General features: G+C 57.6%; 1 protein-coding gene across 1 annotated transcript in view; it reads right to left on the bottom strand.

The window, feature by feature from the left end:
* Positions 1 to 15234, bottom strand: part of FAM222A (family with sequence similarity 222 member A) — a 55325-nt gene extending 40091 nt beyond the window's left edge. The window contains exon 1 of the mRNA XM_061169725.1: positions 15151 to 15234. The gene's annotated coding sequence lies outside the window, so the exon portion shown is untranslated. The remainder of the gene's footprint in view (positions 1 to 15150) is intronic.
* Positions 15235 to 18368: the final 3134 nt, after the last annotated feature.

The raw sequence follows: 18368 nt of genomic DNA, 5'->3' as shown, positions 1-18368 counted from the left end.
GAGGGACTGACGGATCAGGGATCTGAACTCATCTCCACGTGGCTCTGCGATCCTGACCACCACACCCTCACAGCCCTCGGAACGAGACAGCGCGCCGGGCAGGGGTGGGCAAGGACTCCAGGGCTGATCACTCTAGGTTCAAACCCCAGCTCTTCCTCTCCAGCTGTGCAGCCTTGGGCAGGTCAACTAACCTCTGCGTGCTTCAGCTTCCCCATCTGAAGAAAGGGGTTCAGATCAGTGAGGCTGAATTTTGGCATACGATGAATTTCGTGCGTTTATTAAATTGGAAAAGAAAAGAAAAAAGTGAAGAACGTGAAAGCCGGTGGACTTAAGACAGTGCCCAGCCAGGTGTGGGGACAGTCAGGTCGCTGGGCCTAGGGCACATTTTGGCCCTGGGCCGTGGGCTCAGCCTGGGCCGGCCCAGCCCTGCCAGGTGGGTGCCAGGCCCGGGGAGGGGTGGCAGCGGTGTCTCCCAGCCTCGCCCGGGCATGCGCCAGCACGTGCGTGTACGCGGCTGTGTGTGTTGCTGCAGCAGTTTCTAGGCAAACATGTTAATTTGTTTTCATTTTGTGTTTTTTTTCCTCTCGCAGGATAATTGGGTGAGTTTGAAGTCTTGGCGAGGCTGCTGATTATAGCTATTTGGGTGGTGCCCTCGTGGGGCTCGGGCCCTGCCTCCTGCCTCTGGCAGTGAAGGCGGTGGCTGCGGGTGCCTTCAGGGGTGCGTGGAGCTGCCGCTGGGTTCTGGGGACTCTTGTTGGCCGGGGATGGGGATGGGGAAGGCAAGACATCCTGGGAGCCCCATCGTTCCCGCCACCCAGACAACACCACATCAGTGAAGGGTACAAATCCTGCCCACAAACATCTTTTCTGTGCTCTGTTTGTTGAAGTAAAAAGAAATTGTGACATGGTTGCCAATATTGAAAAGAAAAGAACTAAAATTCCATCTAAAATTCTCATTGTCTGGTTTCTCTTGAAAACAAACTAAAGCTGGCAGCTCTGGAGCCCACGTTCCCACGAGGCCCAGTGGCAACTGCTTTGTTCATTGTGTCACCTGGTTGGCCCCTGTGGGCACCTGAATTTTCCACCCGGGAGCAGGGCACAGGCTTTGGGGTCGGATGGTCCAAGGCTCCAACAGAGGCTCCACCCACAGAAGCTGTGTGACCTCAGCCGGCATCTGCCTTCCTGAGCCTTCTGTCTCATCCGTAAACCCCTGCCTCGCCCTGGGAGGATTAAACCGAGATGGCCGAGCTTTCAGGAGCATAGTAAGGGCTTGCAAGTGTTCGCTCCCTTGGGTGGAGGAGGGAGAGCTGGGGTGGGACCTGCCTGCTCCTTGGATGTCCTGCACTTGACCCCATCCCCAGACATGCAGCCTTGTCACTGATCTGTTTGTATCTGTTTCTTCCACTAGGCTAGGCAGGGACCTGGTCCTGATGGCCAGGGCTGCATCTTTGTTTAGACTGCACTGAAAGCCTACCACACGCCACACTGTGGACGGAGAGCTTGGAGAAAGAGGCTTGGGGCTGTGGCATTGGTGAGCAGGGTACAGGCCCAGAGGAGGGACTTGGAGCCCTGTAGGGAAGAGGAGAGTTGGAGTCACCCCTGAAGAGAAGGCATGAGTGTGCCCGCATGAGCGTGGGGTGGGGAAGGCACTCCCGGTGGGAGCCCCGGCCTGAGCAAAGGCACAGAGCAGGGAACGACCTGGTGGGTGCAGGCTGGTCCTGGGTTGCTGGACTATGCCATGGGAAGCCAAGTGGCCTTTGGGGGCTTCCTGTGGGTGGTTCTGGGCCTCCCACAGGGCTGAGCTCACAGACGGGACTTGGTCAGTGGCTGCAGGCCAGGAGGGGGTCAGAAAAACACTAAGAGCTGGGCTTTCTGGGAAGCTACCTTCCCTGTGTTCCTGCGCTCCTTAGGGCCCTGGGACCCTTGACAAGCCACTTCAGCTATCTGAGCCTCAGTCTTCTTACCTGCAAAATGGGGCTACGGCAGGGACCCAGTGAGCCAATCCCTGCCATGTGCTTGTGCTCCTAAGAGTTACCCTCACATCCCTGCCACCCACCCACTGCCTTGTCCTCTCACCTCCCCCAGGAGGTGGTAGGGGTGCCGGGAAACCCAGGCCACATTTGTGCAGCCTGAGTACGTGCAGGCACTGAGCTCGGCACATTACTTGCCCCCTGGCCCAGCATCCCTGATGCTCCCAGGGGTGGATTCTATTTCATTCTCATTTTTAAGCCAAGGGGATCGAAGCTCAGAGAAGGTTTAATGGGTAGGGCAGCCCTCAACAGGTCCCGGGCTTGGTCTCCACTAAAGCTGCAGCTGCTAGCCCAGAGCCTGGCCAGGATGGAGGGATGGAATGGACGCCTGGTACCCTGTTGCCCAGGCAACAGAGACAGCCAGCAGCCTTCCTCAGGCCACCCCGGCAACTGAGGCAGCACCTCAAATTGCAGCTCTGGGTCCAGGCCCAAAAGGCAACTCCATGGGAAGAAAAGGCTTTGAAGTCGGCCAAATCCTGGCCCCAGGTCCAGCTGTGTGACTATGACAAGTGGCCTGTCCTGAGCCTCAGTGTCTTCACCTGTAAGTGGGACTATTGCCCTTGACCTGCAGGGTTGGTGGAGTGTCTGGCCCAGTGCTGGCACACAGTAGGCCCACGACAAACCAGGTTAATGGCTGCCCTTGGCTCCTCTAGCAGCCGGGGTCCCCAGAAAACAAGAGGCAGGCAAATAATGGTGGAAGGAGGTGGCAGGGAGAAGATGACAGGCTCCCTGGCCAGTCCCTTGGGGATGGCGGCAGGCCTCTGTGGAGGACTCAGGCCTCCCCGGTCACACAGGGTGGCAGCTGGCAGCACCCCCTCCCCCACTGAGTACCACACAAAGGGGCCTCTATTCCTGCTCTGAGCATTTGTCCCTGGCCGGCTGGGCTGCACCGCCTCTCCCCACTCCACTGGCTGCCCCGCCTGGCCCAAGCCTGCCCAAGCCTACACAAAGGCCGGTGTGTCCCTGCCGAGCCAGCCTGGCCTCAGAAGACCCCATCCACAGAGAGCTAGAGAGCTCAAAAGGGTCCTGGGGAGGGTTCATAGAGTTGGCCAGGCCTCACATCCAGGCCACTGATGGGGAGGGGGCTGGAAAGGCATAAGAAGGGCTTTGGAGTGGCTGAACCTGAATCTGGCTCCAGCTTCCCCACCTCCTAGCTCTGCAGCCCTAGGTCAGTTTGGACCTCAGTTTTTTCATCTGTACAATGGAGGCAATGATGACAACCTGCCCAACTTTCTGGGCAGTGGAGGGTTTGGTTAGGTATGCGGGCCTGGCGTGCAGTTAGCACCCAGCACCTCCGAGGCAGATTAGAGGCAACTGGGGGAGGGGGCGGCAGGCAGCATCCCCCTATAGACCACTCCCCTCACTACCTCCATCCAGCAAGGTCCATGTGTGTTGGTGCTGTCCCTCAGGCCTGGGCCTGAGCCCCTTACTGCCCCTGGCCCATCTGCAGGCAGTGGGATGACAGCAGCTACTGTTTATGAAAACACCTACTGTGTGCTGGGACTTTTAGCTCCATCATCTCCTTCTGACCCTATAGCTACCCTGGGAGGGCACAGCAGGATGGGCTCTGCAGTCCAGCAATCCTGGCTCCACCACTTCTGGCTGTGAGACTCTGGGCCTCACACTCCCTGTTGCTACTAAGAAGAGCAGTCCGCCCTCAAAGGGTCTATGTAACAACTAAATGAGAAAAAGCCTACTTCATGCCTGCAGCCCAGAACTTGGCCCCAGCCAGCTTGAAATCCTGACCTACTGGGCTATGACCCCCAACTCACAGGTGGGGAAACTGAGGCCCGGCTGGCAAGTGGCACAGGGCCTGGCATGCAGGGGGAGGACAATAAACCTGATGGATCATTCTAGGAGATGGGATTCAAAGCCAAAGTCTGGTGGACACTGAGCCCCTCTTTTCTCCTTGAGGATTTTGCAGACGTATTTTAGGCGGCTTTTTTTAATTTTTTTTCTTGTTTCACAGTCATCCTCAGCCTGTGAAGGGTGTGGCTGGAGACCCGGGCCGGGCGCCTGACCCATCTCCCTGGCTGACCCCCAGGAGCCCTCACCCTGCCAACACAAAGTCCCCCTTTCTCCCTTCCATGGGCGCGGGGCGGCCAAGTGAACAGCAGAATCCCAAGTAATTAAGCCGGCGTGCACCATCCGGGCGCCCGGGAACACTGTGGAGTTTCCCTTTTATGTTTATAGCAATTGTATGAAAATGTGCAACACGGAGCGGCACCAGCTGACAAATGAGACGAAACAGACAGGATTCCAGGCCGGCTTTTTTCCGGCCCTGATTGGCATTAATTGTGAGCGTTTACAAAGCACAACTCGGCGCCTGACATTTGCTTCAAGCGAACGTTTCCTTCTAATAGTTTTAATGATTACAACGGGAGCTGGTGATCACTGCCAGGTGGGGAATGGGCTGCCTGGTGTCTGGCCTGGGCTCCTGCCAGGGGCCTGGCTGGCCTGTGCTTGCCCGGGTCCCGAGGGTCCCCTTTCCCCCGCTACCTGTTGCAGGAGGGCTGCCCCAAGTACCGGGCCTCAGGCCCCAGGACCCCAGCATGCGGCCTGGAGCTGCCAGTTTATGAAGTTGATGGGGAAACCCACTGGCACAGGGATCCTGGTGCAGGCCTGGGGGAGCTGGAGGGCAGGGGAGGAGGGAGGACCAGCACACTTGGCTGGCCTGGCTCTGAGGCTGGAGGGGCTGAGTTTCCTCAGTTTACAAGGGACTAGGAAGGACCCCACAAACGCTGCCTGCTGTTTCCCTGTCGTGTGACCTGGGCTGAATCCCTTCCCCACTCTGGGCCTAACCTTCCTCACCTACAATGTGAGAGTCAGGAATATGGTCAGATCAGAGTTCCGGTCCCAACTCGGGCCTCTTTCCAGCTGCATGACCTTGGGAGAGGCCCTGGCTCTCTCTGGGCCTCAGTTTTCCCCATCAGTAGAATGGAACTCATAATCCCCACAGTTTGCAGAGTGGTTTCTAGACTCCAATAGAAAGGGTGTAAAAACCCTGAGTTTCTGGCTGGCCTGGAGCCTGTGTCTCATTCCCTCCCCAGAGAGTCCTCCAAATACTTCACTCACTCATGCGTGCATTCATTCACTGACTTATTCATTCAATAAACATCGAATGTCCTGATTAGGAACCTGGGAAGACATCAGTGAACAAAGACCTTCACTTGGGGAAGAGATATGACAGACAGATAACAGAGGCTTTTCACATGCAGTATCGCATCCACTTCTTATCCCCATTTTACAAAGGAAAAAACTGAGGCATGGAGGGGAAAAAACAACAGTCTGACATCCCCCAGCTGGGATGAGGTGGTGCGGCAACAGAACCCTAGCAGGCTGCCGCAGAGGTGAGTGCTCTCAGATGACCAGCCCACTCAGCCCTTCCTGAGGTCCCAAGGAGCGCTGACCCCATGGACAGGGCTCATCTGCCCAGCTGGGCTGGGCACCATGCCAGGTGGCCAGGACCAATAGGAAGAGCGGAGTCTGTGAGGCCTGGGCAGCCTGGGGGAAATGAATTCCTGGGGCTGCATTTCCTGGGCTAGAAATGGAAGAAGCGGCGCCGCGTCCGGGAGCCCCACTCATGCCTACATTTGCATCGACACTGCACAGTGCCCATTCCATGCCAAGAAAGAACAGCAGATACTTGGACAGCTCCATGGCACGTGCAAAGGCCTGGAGCCCAGAGAAAACCCAGTGGGTTCAGGAACTTCTGGCAGTTTGCTGAGGCCAAAAAAGCCTCCTCTCAGCAGTCAGGCCCCATGGGGCCTGCTCACCCCTGCCCCACCTAGCCCCCTGACTTTGCCGGGGCCACACTAAAGGAAACCCCCAGGGTGGATCCCAGCTCCATGCTTGGCTCCAGCCAGAAAAACCCTGGCAAATGTTTCTTTTGGAGTCAGTTTGGGGGATGGGGCAGGGAGAAACGTTTTTTCTTTTTTATGGGAATTTTTTTTTTTCCTTTTGCATATGGTGGCACAGATGGGCCCATGATCCATAAAAACTGTTTGCAATTAAACTCCCACTTTGCATGGCTGGATTTGTCAGTTGTGTGAGCCACAAGCACGGGGCTCCACACTGACGGAGAGATGGGACTTGGGGCAGGACGGGCGGAGGCCCACGAACCTGCTCTGGGCTTGTGGTCCAAGATGATGGTGTGCTGAGACAGCCATGCCAGCTCCCTCTCTGGGCATCCCCCAGCCCTCGCCAGGAGTCGGAGTGTGGCCAGGCAGCTGGGGTGGGGCTTGGCAGGGCTCCCCTGCCCAGCGGAGACTTGGCCAGTGCTGGGTGCCCCGGCTGTGTGGGTAATGAGGGTGGAGAGGGGGGAGGTAATCACCACTCAGCCCCTGCCAGAGACTGGGGCTGGGACCCAGGACAGGCAGGAGGGTGGTCGGGCAGCACGAGCCATAATGGGGGTCTAGCGGGCAGAGTGCAACGCCAGGTTCAAGGCTGAGGAGCCAGAACCTCTGGCCCAGTTGGCAGAAAGGATATCAGGTGGTGCCAGGAAGAGCTGCCAAGGGCCAGAACTGGCTCCTTCCTCATCCCCAGGGGAACTGGCAAAGCCTCTTTGTACCTCTTGGAAGCAGGTAGGGAAATCGAGGCAGTCACTAAGAATATCTCAAGGGCCTGGGCTTCCCCTTGCCACACCAAGGGACCCTCTGCATTTGGAGCCATTTCCAAGGGCTTCCAAAGTGGAGGTGAGGGGCCTGCACCCCTTCCACTAGTCCTGGCCTCAAAATGCCACCCCAGCTGCCGAGCTGGCATGCCTGCTTAATTTGGGTTAATAAATGCATCATTTGGCTTTGGGAAATCCCGCGTTCACTAATAATTGTTCCCCAATGAAAAGAAATAAGGCCCCGATACCCCCTTTCCCCCCACCCCCTCCAAGCTGGGAAAGAAAAGTCATAAAAATAGCTTGTTATCTCACCTATTGAGGCCCCGACTGGATGTTACTGCTAATTGGGTATAACATCCTTGTCTTGTTCTCTTAGAAGCTAAATCAAGAAAGCGCCACTGCTGTGAACTAATTATATCTCCGGCCTGCAGCCTGCAGCTTGTCTCTCCCTTTATTGAGTTAAAAAATGGTCACGAACCTTCATCTTTTATCCCCACCAAGCGCTGGGTCCAGGCTGCCTGCCACGCCTGGTGGTGAGGAGAGCAGACAGCCCTGTGGGAAGGTCTAGGAGGGCTTTGGGGACACGCAGCAGGGTTGGGGAGGGCGGGAAGTCCCTGCCCCAGGTACCTGCCTGGTTCCCTCCCCCAGCCCTCACCCCCAGGCCTGGTGTTCAACTTTTCCTGGAGAGAGAGACTCTGGCCTCTCTCCTCCTTGCAGCTGGGCCCACGGGGACACCAGGAGCATTTCAGCCCGGCAGGCATTTTCATTCATTGATTCATTCAACAAATATTTCTTGGATGCCTACCTACTATGTGCCAGGCAAAGGTTCTAGGCTAAAGCCTCCAGTAGACCAGAGGTAGCCCCAAGCACCAGCTGACCTCACCCTGGGTTCATGGAGGCGCTGAATAAATACACTTAGACAGGATTGGATCATTCCTCTGCTCCAAGATCTGCCATAGTTCCCTACTATGGGAGGGCAAAGTCTAAATGCCAAGACCACCACAGTCTCCTCCACAGCCCCGTCCCCTCCCACATTCCAGCCACATCCAGCCATACACTAGTCCCTCAACCTGAACACTCTTGCCTGTGGCCTCTGAGCTGCTTCTCATGTTGTTCCCTTCACCTAAAAGGACCCCCTTCCCTTTCCCAGAAGGCCCAGCTCTGTCTGCCAGAAGTCCACCAGCCTTTAAGGCCTTGGCCTTTAATGACACCTCCTCCAGGAAGGCTGCCCAGTCTGTCCCAGGCTGTGGACTTCAAGACCTGGATTTGAATGCCAGCTCAGCCACTCAGTAAGTATGTAACCCTGCTCTGTTTAATGGCTCTTAGCCTCAGTTTCCACATCTCTAAAATGGGTTAAGACTTCTTCCTAGGAGTGCTGAGAGACACACTGCAGGTGCTCTGGGGAATGATGAATGAGAGGGTGCCCAGGAAGGACCTGGCTCTCAGGAAGAGCTCAATAAATGCTATTATTATTATCCAGACTGAAAGCATCTGCAATCTGCTTACAGCACTCCATGCTGAGCATGTGATGGGCTGTGCAACTCTGGGAGTTGGAGGAAGGTAACAGACTCTCACACCTCAACAGTCTTCATGGCTGAAGAACAACCCATATCCTCAGAGAAGATTCCCCAGAAATCCCTCGCTCTGGTACCCTGGTCCTCTGAACCGTACAGAGATGGGCTAAAGGGACCCCTGAGCTTATTGAGGCCAGGCAGGCAAGCAGGCTTCAGCACATAGGCCCCACTGATTGACTGGTGCCGCCTGCCCAGAGCCCTCCCTGGCAAGAACCCAAGGTCAGGGGAAGAACTCAGCGGGGGAAGAGGGCAGCAACTGACTGGCGATGTCTGCCAAGGGCACAGCAGTGTAAAGCAAGCCAGACCTGCCACGGATTTGCTATCCTTGACATCTTACAGAGGACACGGCTGAGGCCGGGCTAGAGTGGAGGGTGACTTGCTCAAGGTCGTGAGCTCATGAAAGCAACAGCTGGCCCAGAACTGGTCCCCTTAGCTCCTGCCCAAGGATCCTCCTGTGACAGCCCCACCCAGCCCAGCACCCTCACAGGCAGAGGACAGGCAAAACTTGTGTGGATAACAAAGGGGATTCTGTTGACCTGCCGTGTGGCCCTGGGCTGAGCCTCAGTTTCACCATTTACACAACAGGGACAAAACCTTGCTGAGTCTCAGTTTCTCCATTTACACAACAGGGACAAAAACACCCTTCCCAGAACCACATGAGAATGTGGTTGCCAAAGCGGAAAGCTCTGTCTGGCACACAGCAGACACCAGCCGTGTCCTGTGATTCCCATAATAGGTGAAGGTGTTTAGACAGAAGCCCCCAAAGCTAGCAATAGAAAGTGTCTCCTCCTCCAGGGAGCCCTCCCTGAATACTACAGCTGGAAGTAGTCATTTCCACCTCTGATTTCCTAGCGTGCTTTTGAAAGACTGGGGGCCCCATAGGGCAGGGGCCATATCTGGCTTGTTCATTGCTGTCACCCCGCCTCTGGCACAGTGCCTGCACACTGTGAATTCCTATATTGTGGCGACCTACCCACTGTACTGTGATGGTGTGTCTAAAGCCTCACCACCTCTCAAGGCAACTGGGCTTGTTCATCTTTGCATCCCCAGCTCCTGGCAGGGAGCCTAGCACAGAGTGGTGAATCTCCCGGAATGAACGGATGAATAAAGAGCAAAAATAGCAGCTCCTGTTTACTGCCCGCCTGCTGTCAGTTCCTGCCAAGCCTCACAGCTGCCCTCCAAAGTGGACCTCTGACCCATCTGACAGATGAGGATACTGAGGTCATGCAGATGCTGAGGGGCAAAGCCGAGCCCCCAGTTCAGGCCTGGGGACTGCAGGCCAGGAGGCTCTGCCACCTCTTCCTCTCCCAGTGCCAAGCTCAGGCCTGGACCCTGCGGGGCAGCTGCCCCTGCCTTGGCAGCGAATCCTGGAGCAGACAGCTGGTGGCTGGACCTCCCTCCTCCTCCTCCTCCTCCTCGGCCCCCTGCCCCACAGACTCTAGGTCAGTAAGTTCTGAGTCATTAAGTTCCCATCCTCAGGAGCCTGTTCACAGCCAGCCTCGGCCTTACCCCCTGACCTCCCAGGCCTTTGTCCCCTGTGCCCTCTGCACAATGGCAGGGGCTCCCAGGGCCCCAAACAGCTGCTGTGGCCGGCATGCTGGTTTGTTGTGAGGCCAGGATGACTGGCTGGGTCCTGGGCCTGAGCCCACCTAGCTCTGAAAGGCTCAGTCAAGCTCCCCCAAGCACTCCGCACACTCAAGCTCATCCCACCCACAAGCCTGTGAGAAAACTGCTATTACGCCCTTGAACAGATGAGGCAAGTGAGGCCCAGAGAGGCAAAGTGACTTGTCTGAGGACACACAGCCAGCGAGAATGCAGTCAAGGTTCATCCCAGTCTGCAACGCCCAAGCCCCTACAGAGGCTGCCAGACTGACCTACGGGCACCCAGATCATATTGCACCCCTCCCTGCCAGACACCTTCACTGGCTTCTGGCTGCTCTTCCCCTGGACAAGTCAGGTACTTAGCGCAGCACTCCTAGCTTAACTGCACATCCTCCTAGCTTAACTCCCTTTTACCTCCGCCCTCTTATAAGCTCCCCCTGCCCCTCTGGTCATGCCCCTGGGTTCTCAAGCTCCCTCCTAGTGACATCCCCATTCACTCCATACTGGGCAGATCCACCCAGTCCTCAGGGCCCAGAGCAAAAGCCTCCTCTGCAGGAAGCCCTCCACGACCAGTTGTAGTTTCCCCCTCCTCAGTGTCTCTCCTCCAGCCCTGCTCTGGCTCTGTCTGTAATTCGAGTCAGTTGCAGACTCATCTTACTCCCCATGGAGGCTGCAGGCCATCTGATTCCTTAGAGCTTTGCCACCCAGACAGTGGCCAGCAGGGTGCCCTCAACCCAGGCTGATGCCCGTTGTTTACCAAATGGAAACACAAAGGGGTGAGGGAGAGGGGAGCTGGAACCCATGCCTGCCCTTTCACCCTTCTCACTGCCCAAGCTGCACCCCTATTTCTGGCCATCAACAGACCTCACACTTCTGCCCCTCCCTGGCTGTGTGACCTTGGGTAGTAATGTAATCTCTCTGTGCCCCTGTTTCCTCCCTGGTAAAATGGGGGTAGTAATAGCATCTGCATTTCTTAGGGCTATGACATAAACCCTGGGAGGTATCAGACAGGAATGATTACTATTATTATGTCTGTCTACACCCTACTCCAGTGGCCAGCGCATGAATTTAGGGTCAGAGAGACTTAGGTCCCGACCGACCACTTATTATGTGTATAATTCTGGGCAGGTGGCTCATCCCCAGGGCCTCTATTTTTCCCATCTCTAAAATGGTACTAACTCCGCCCCTAGGAATGCAACCCGCCCCCCTCACCCCGGCCTTTTGTTCCACGCACGCAGTAGGCATTCAGATATTTCTCAACTAACAAACCAACCAACGGGCCCAGGTGGAAGGAATCCCTCCCCCTTCCAGCCTCCTCCCTCACCCCACCCCTCCAGCCTCCAGAATCCCCCTCCCCACCCCCAGCCCGTGCAGACTAAAATAGTCATTAGGCAGATTTCAAAAGATGTCAGTAGCTTATAATTATAGTCGACATCCTTCTGAGATAAAAGTGATTACCTTGGATGCAAATCACTTAGCAACCAATCAGGGCGGTGGGCGGCGCCCGCAGAGGTGACCGGCCAGCGCGAAGCCCTCCTCCCGAAGCCCGCCCCGCACCGGCAGAGAAAGCGCACAATAGCTCTTGACACGCAAATGGGTTAACACAATAAAGGCGGCTCCGGCCGCTGCTGGGGCAGAGCAGCAATCCCCGGCCCGCGGGAGGTAATAAGGCGGCCCTTTTGTGTGCGCCTCCCCGTTCTCACCCCCGCCCCCGAGCCCAGAGGAATCTCCGCCTGATTGAATTACGGTCCATGAATATGAGCTGCTCCGCTAGCTTCCTCCGGTTTGAGAGGGACTGGAAGGCGGAGGGGGCAGAAGGGAGATTGGGCAGGGGGGCCCCTGGCCAGGCCCCAGGCCCCCAAGGGCTCACATGGGAGCCACGTGTGCTCACCACGTGGGGTGCTCTGGGAAGGTGGGTGGGAGACACAGCACAGGCAGCTGGAAGGGTGGGGGTCCCTGACCTGCCCTAGGGTCTTTGATCTTTGGCTCCAAGAGGGACTGGGAGAGCCATTCAAGGCCCTGTTCTGAGGATAAGGCTACCAGTGGCCATGAGAATGTGCATTTATGGAGGGCTTATGGTATGCCATCGCCTGTGCTCAGCCCGCACTGAATCCCTAACATGAGGCTGGGCAGTGGATGCTATTATCTGCTCCTTCTCACAGATGAGGAAACTGAGGCTCGGAGAGGCAAAGCTACTCACCCAAGGTCACACAGCCAACAAGGTGGACCCACTCCACAGCCTGGCTCTTAATCACGAGCCACTGGGCGTTAAGAAACCCAGCCCAGTGCAGCCCCGGTCCAGAGCAACTGTGAAGCTCAGAAGGGATAGAGGGTGGGTGAGCTTATATGGAATTAGACCTGTGATAAGGATTACTGCGGGTGGAAGGTAGGGAGCTAACCTTGAGAGAGGAGACTGCTCAGAGATTTGAGAAGGTTTCCGCCCCCCCCACCCCCCCGCCCCGGACTGGAAGGGATGTCCAGGGTCTCCGTCACTGTCAAGGGAGCCCTCACTGGATCCTCTCCCTGCTTAAATCTCTCCCATCACCTCAGCCTCCAGGACACACCCACCCCAGGGCCACCTCTTCCCCTCAACAGCACACTCCAGCACTCAGGCTTGCTACATGGCCACTCCCAATGCCCAGAACACTTTTCCACTCCCCTGCCTGGCAGGTCTCTATTTGTCCTTTCTGAGACTCACATGGTACCCATGCTAATAGGGCCCTTCCTGACCCTCAGGCTGGGTTGGGAGCCAAAGTTGTCATTGCCCCATCAACATCCTTGATTTCCCCACCAGCTGAGTGCCAACCAAGAGGGTCCCCAGAATGGCTGAGGGCAGACTCACACCCCTCCCTGAGGTAAGCCCAGAGGGGCAGGTGATAAGGAGCCTAGGGCTGGCTCTCTTGACCCTTCCTGGCAGGCAGGTTTCATGCCATACCTTTCTTACCCCAGTACTGGAGAAAGGGGTGCTGGGGGTGAGGGGAACAGGCTGCCCACAAGGCCAGGACAGAAGTTGCTACTCTGCTCAACACTGTCCTGTAGGTAATGGGGAAGCAGGATTCAAACCCGGGTTTCAGTGTGGGAAGGCATCGCAGTGCCTCCATAGCAGATGGCCCCTGAGTCTTACAGGGACCCTTGTCCAACAAGTGGGGGTGCCTCCCTCCACCCATGGAAGGGGGTGGGAAGACCTGGGGACTCAGGAGCCAGGGCAGTTCAGAGCTGAACCTCTGCAGCTGCCTGGCTGAGCACCTGTAGCCTGTTGCTTCCTCTGTTTGAGCCTCAGTTTCCTCATCTGTAAAATGGGCCACAGCACATAAGCTACTCCAAAGAGTAACTGAGATCCTGTAAAATGCCTGGCACGTAGGGAGACGCCGGGTAAGCTGGCACTCCCTCCTGCTTGTCGCCTGGTGCTATTGCCAAGCCCAGGGAAGGGAACAGAAGGAATTGCCCAATTCTGACAGCCTCTCCCTCCGCCTTGGCTGTGGAAGTGTAAATACTCCACGGAGGACCTCCGACTGCCTGTGTTTGTGGATCTCTGGCGCACACTCTGAGTTTGTTTCTAAACTGGGAAGCTTCTAGAGGCAGCGCAAACAGCCCTTCTGCCCACCTCTCCCGCTTCTACCCCCATCTGCCGTTGCTCTGTCCTTGGAAGCCTGTGTGTTTAACGACACCATTTCAGCTGGAAATATCATCTCCCTGCCAAGCCCCCCAAAGCAGCTCCACTGATACTTATCGACCTGTTAAATCTAGCTAGAGAGCCTGGTAGGAGAACTGGGCCGGGGCGGGGGGAGAAAAAAAGCTCACTACGTAGAGACTGGGGCCTGGCTTCTCATGATGACCCCCACGCACTCCCCTCTGCTGTCACCCCACCCCGCACCGCTTAAGCAATGACACAGTTCTCTAACCTTCTCCTAGAAATGTGATCACAGCAGTTTCACCCACATCCGACACCGGCAGCAACTGCTGGAAGGAACTTAGAAGAGGAATCAAAGAGCCAGCAGCAGAATGCTGCTCCGGGCCTTCACACGGAACAGGGCCAGGGCCGGGGTGTGGCGGGGAAGAGAGGGCTGCTGCCTGACCCCCATCAAAGCTGGCCCCTGGCAGGGGCACGCTTATTCAGACCTTGGCACTGATGGGCCTGACTTACCCTCCATTCACTTAATGAGCACCACACTGTGCTTGTCAGATCATCTTAAACACCAAGAGGAGAGTGGGGCAGTCAGGAGTTCAGGCTTGGCCAAGGCCCTGCCATCTTGGGGTCGAGCAGCAGGGGGAACCCCGGGACTGGAGGGGCAGCAAGCAGCAGCTCCCCTGCACCTTCCCGGGCTGGGGGTGGGTCACCCCTGTTTCCCTGAGCAGAAGTAGCCTGCTTTAAGGCTGGGGGCCCACATCACTCTGGGGACCCTGGGAACTTCAGCCTGCTGGTTGGGGTTCAGGGAGCTCTCCTCTGTAGCATCCCCTTCTGAAAGCAGAAAGTTGCTCTGCTTGGGAGTCCTGCGCCCCCAGGCACTGCCAGGCTATATGGGCAAAGCTAAACACCTGTCTTTGGGGGAGGGGCATCAGCAGGGACAGCTGGCACTGCCTCCCTCCCCCACCCCATCGGGGCGCTGGGGATTTAGGTCAGAGGACTGCAGTCGGAGGTGGGGGAAGTCTGCTTTCACCCCTCCACTACCCAAAGGCATCCAGCCTCGTCCCAGGTTACCACGACCCCGCCCCCTCCGGCCTTGGGTCAGGACAAGTCGCGTCGCCACGGCAACCGCAGCGACGTCAGAGGTCTGGCAGTGACGTCACGCCGTGACCCCACTGGGGAACCCATCGTCCCTGCGAGCTCTTCGTAGGAACGCGGCGGTAAGGTGAACCCTGCTACAGTCCAGCCTCAGAGGGCACAATCCTCAACGCAGCCACCTGCATGGTCGGGACACTACGTCCCCCTCTGAGCTAATGTCCCTTGAAGATTTCAGAGGCTACTCGGGAGAAGCCCAAGGTGTCCCATCCTGGGTGCTCCCCCAACCCCTCTAAGACGCGAGAACTCCCGGGGAATTTTCGAATGATTGAGCTGCTACCTTTGTCTGTTGGCTTTAGGGGTGGGGTGACCTTTCCTCTCCGGCATACGCCCCACCCAGGGCTCTGCCAGAGTCCTCACAACGAGTCCCCGTGTCCACTCCGGCCGACAGGCCGGTCTAGACAAGTTGTGAGCGGGGGGAAAGGGGCAGACAAGGGCCACTGCTGCTTCAGGATCCCCAAAAGCCCAGGGCCTCTTTATTTCCAATCTGGCTGCCCCGACGCCAGAGGGTGCCCCCAGCTTCACCCCGGAACCCCGCCCCGCGGAACTCACCTAATCAGCCAGGCCGTCGAAGGGCACCAGGTCTCAGCGGCTACGACTCTCCGCTCGCCGGGTCGCAGCCATGCAGAGGTGGCAGAGGCGGCAGAGGCTGCCTGAGGAAGCCCCCTTTGGGGGCCGATGCCTCTCTCCGGGTGGGAAGAGACGCTGTCGGTGTGGTCTATCCAGGCGCCGGCCCACGCCGTCCGAAGTCGGGGGTTGGGGTTCTCTCGGCTCAGCGAGGGTCGTGCCCGCCCGGGACCCGGGCCGCGCGGGCGCTCAGGCGGCGCATCCTCGCCGGGGGCCTGTGCTCACAGCGTCCGGCGGGAGGCGCTGCGCCTCCCCTCGGGGTCCTGCTCGGGGCTGCAGCTCCCCGGGGCGCCCTCTCTGCCCGCGCCAGGAGCCCGGCGACCACGGCTCCTCTCGCCGGCCCCAGCTGCAGCCTGTCTTTGTTGCTTCCTCTCGCTCGACCGCCCGCCCGTGGCTTGCAGCCCCCCGGTTCGCCCGAGGGTGGGGGGGTCGCCTCCTCCGAGGCTGCACGCACCTGCAGCGGCCCGACTCCTCGCCGGGCATGCACCGGCCCCCGCAGGTTGCAAAGAGAGGCGGCGAGAATGCACCGGCCCCTCCTCCTCCTGCTCGGAGCCCCGGGTGTGGGGGGAGGGGAAGCCGGAGAGCAGCGGCAGCCGCGGCGGCGGCAGCGGGCGGTGGAGGCTCGGGTGCAGCCCCGGGGGCCTCGGCGCCGAGAAATGGTCCGGGTGGCGCTGGGCGGATGTGAGGACGGCCCGGAGGATGGTGCACTGGGCGTTCGAGCTCTCGAACTGCAGCAGGGGCGGCGCGCGCCGGGCTCTCACGCGCCCATGGCCCCGGGAGGCGCGTGGGGGCTCCCGGGGCCTCAGCCTCAAGCCGCCTGGCGCGCGCCGGCTCCTCGCCTCGCCTCGGGCCCGGGTGCCGCGCGCCGCGCCCCTCAGGCGGCGTGCCCGGCTCTTCGCCTCCCCCGGGTGCCGCGCGCAGCCTCTCGGCGGAGCCGTCAGCCCTGCAGTCCTGCCCGCTGCTTCGCTCCGGTCCGACTGACAGGCGCTAGCGCCCGCAGCCGCCGCCGCGTCTCGCCCCCCGCCCGCCCCCTGCGGTCTGGCCCAATCAGCGACGGCCGAGAGGCGGTTACCAGGGTGACGCGGCGCCGCGTCCTGCGGGGGGCGGAGCCGGGGGCCGCCACGCGCGCTTTTCGCGGCAAAATTCAAAGGCCGGCAGGGCGGCTCTCCAACTTCCTCCCCCAAGCTGGGGCGAGGCGGAGCCTGCCTCGCGAGGACTGCAACTCCCGGCATGCAGCGCGCCAGCGCCGGTCGTAAGGGCCCCAACTGGGGGCGCAGGGCATGCTGGTACTTGTAGTCCCTTTGTCGGGAACGAGGGGTGGAAAAATCGGTATCATTTTATTGAGCAAGTATTTGGTAGCACAAGCTAGGTGCGTTGTCTGCATTGTTTCACTTAATTTTGGAAACATCCCAATGAGGAGTTTGTTAAAAATAATAAAAGTAATAAAAGAAGCTAACACATGTAACCAAGTATTGATACTTTACCTAAACCTCACACACAACCCTGTGAGATAGGTATTATCACCCTCATTCTACACATGAGAAAACTGATATAGCAGGTACTATCATTATACTCCCAACTTATAGAGAAAATTGAGGCTAAGAGATGTGAAGTGACAGTCCAGAGTGTTTTGCCTCAATTCATATTGTTGGCAGTGATTGATTTTGGCATCACAGCTGAGATCTGTGGAGCACTAACTATATAACCAGGCCTCATGCTCACTGTAAGTTTCACCTCACGGGATCCTCACCACACACGTGGGAGGTAGGCACTGGTACCCACCGCCCCAACTTAACGGATGGGGAAAATGAGGCACAGTATCACCTGGGGTTTTTGTTTTTGTTGTTTTGTTTTGTTTTGTTTGATACTTCATTGGAAGTTTATTTGCCCTGCTTTTTTCTTTGGGGTCCAAATTTTGACTCCATCAAACTATATGCACCTTGCCTTTTACTTTCTAAGCAGCTTAATAGGTTCTCATTTGTTCTGTCTGATAGCCCGCAGGTTGGCCCATTTAGCAGTCCCATTTTACAGCTGGAGAAATTGAGCCCTGGGAGGGACATTTCCCTCAGTTGCCATGTGTGCATCACACAGCAAGTTGGGGAGGCAGCTTTCCAGGAAAGATCTCAGGATCCCTAAAGAAATGCAAAGCAGCAGCCAGAACTCCTCCCACCACACTCAGGCTGTGTCTGTGTGACCCTCACCCCCATCCCACCCCATAACCCCCAGTCCCACAAAACCTGGGCAGGATTCTAGCCCTGGCCTTGTGGCCTTGACATGTATCTTCATGGCTCTGTGCCTCAGTTTCTTGTCTGTGTATCATAATTCCTACCTTACAGGTTGGTGTGGGGGCAGAGTCAGTTATTGCCTGGAAAGGACTCAGAACACAGTAAGTGCTCAATAAATGCCAGCTGTGGTCATTCAGATGTGGAGAGCTCTGGAGACCCTGGTGAATGTACCCAGTGGGAGGAGCTGATTATAGCTGGGTCCTAGCCTACTTCCAGGAGCCAACCCACACTTATCCAGAGCCTGGGAGAGACGGCGGCGGGGAAGCTCCAGGGCTGGCCCAAGTAGGCCACCCACTGCGTTATCTAGGACAGAAGCTGGCCCTGTTTCAGGCTGCTCGCCACACCCCCCGTTCCCAGCATCTCCCCGTCTCGGTGCCCCACTCTATTTCTCCCCGCTGCCCCACCCAAACCCCCGGGGGTGGGGGTTGTGGTGGGGGAGGGGATTCACCTGGAAACGTGATCTGGCCACCAGCTGCTTCAGCTCCTGGGCCAGCCGCCAGAGCTGCCAGTGACGTCTGGTTGGGTCGTCCAGGTGACCTGCTGTGTGGACCTGGGCGTGAACAGGTGGGGAGAATGCTTGGTGGACCCAGGCCAGGTGCAAGGCGAGGGACAGCGACAATCAAAACCCTGGGAAGAAAGAGAGAGCAGAAAGGGAAGATGGCGGCAGGGAGCCACACCAGAGCCTTTGCAAAGTTTGGGATTTTTTCTGTCGTAGGTTACCATGACTTGACACCTACTATGTGCAAAAGCGCATGCTCAGTGCTATTTATATCACATATTTCTACCTCCTTTTACCCTCACAGCAACTCTGTGAGGTCTATTCCATTATTATCCACATCTTACAGCTAAGGAAGGCCA

Source organism: Eubalaena glacialis, chromosome 15 (genome assembly GCF_028564815.1).
Source record: "Eubalaena glacialis isolate mEubGla1 chromosome 15, mEubGla1.1.hap2.+ XY, whole genome shotgun sequence".
Classification (NCBI taxonomy): Eukaryota; Metazoa; Chordata; class Mammalia; order Artiodactyla; family Balaenidae; genus Eubalaena; species Eubalaena glacialis.
The sequence above is the reverse complement of the archived record's forward strand: the minus strand, read 5'-3'. Positions and strand labels throughout refer to the sequence as shown.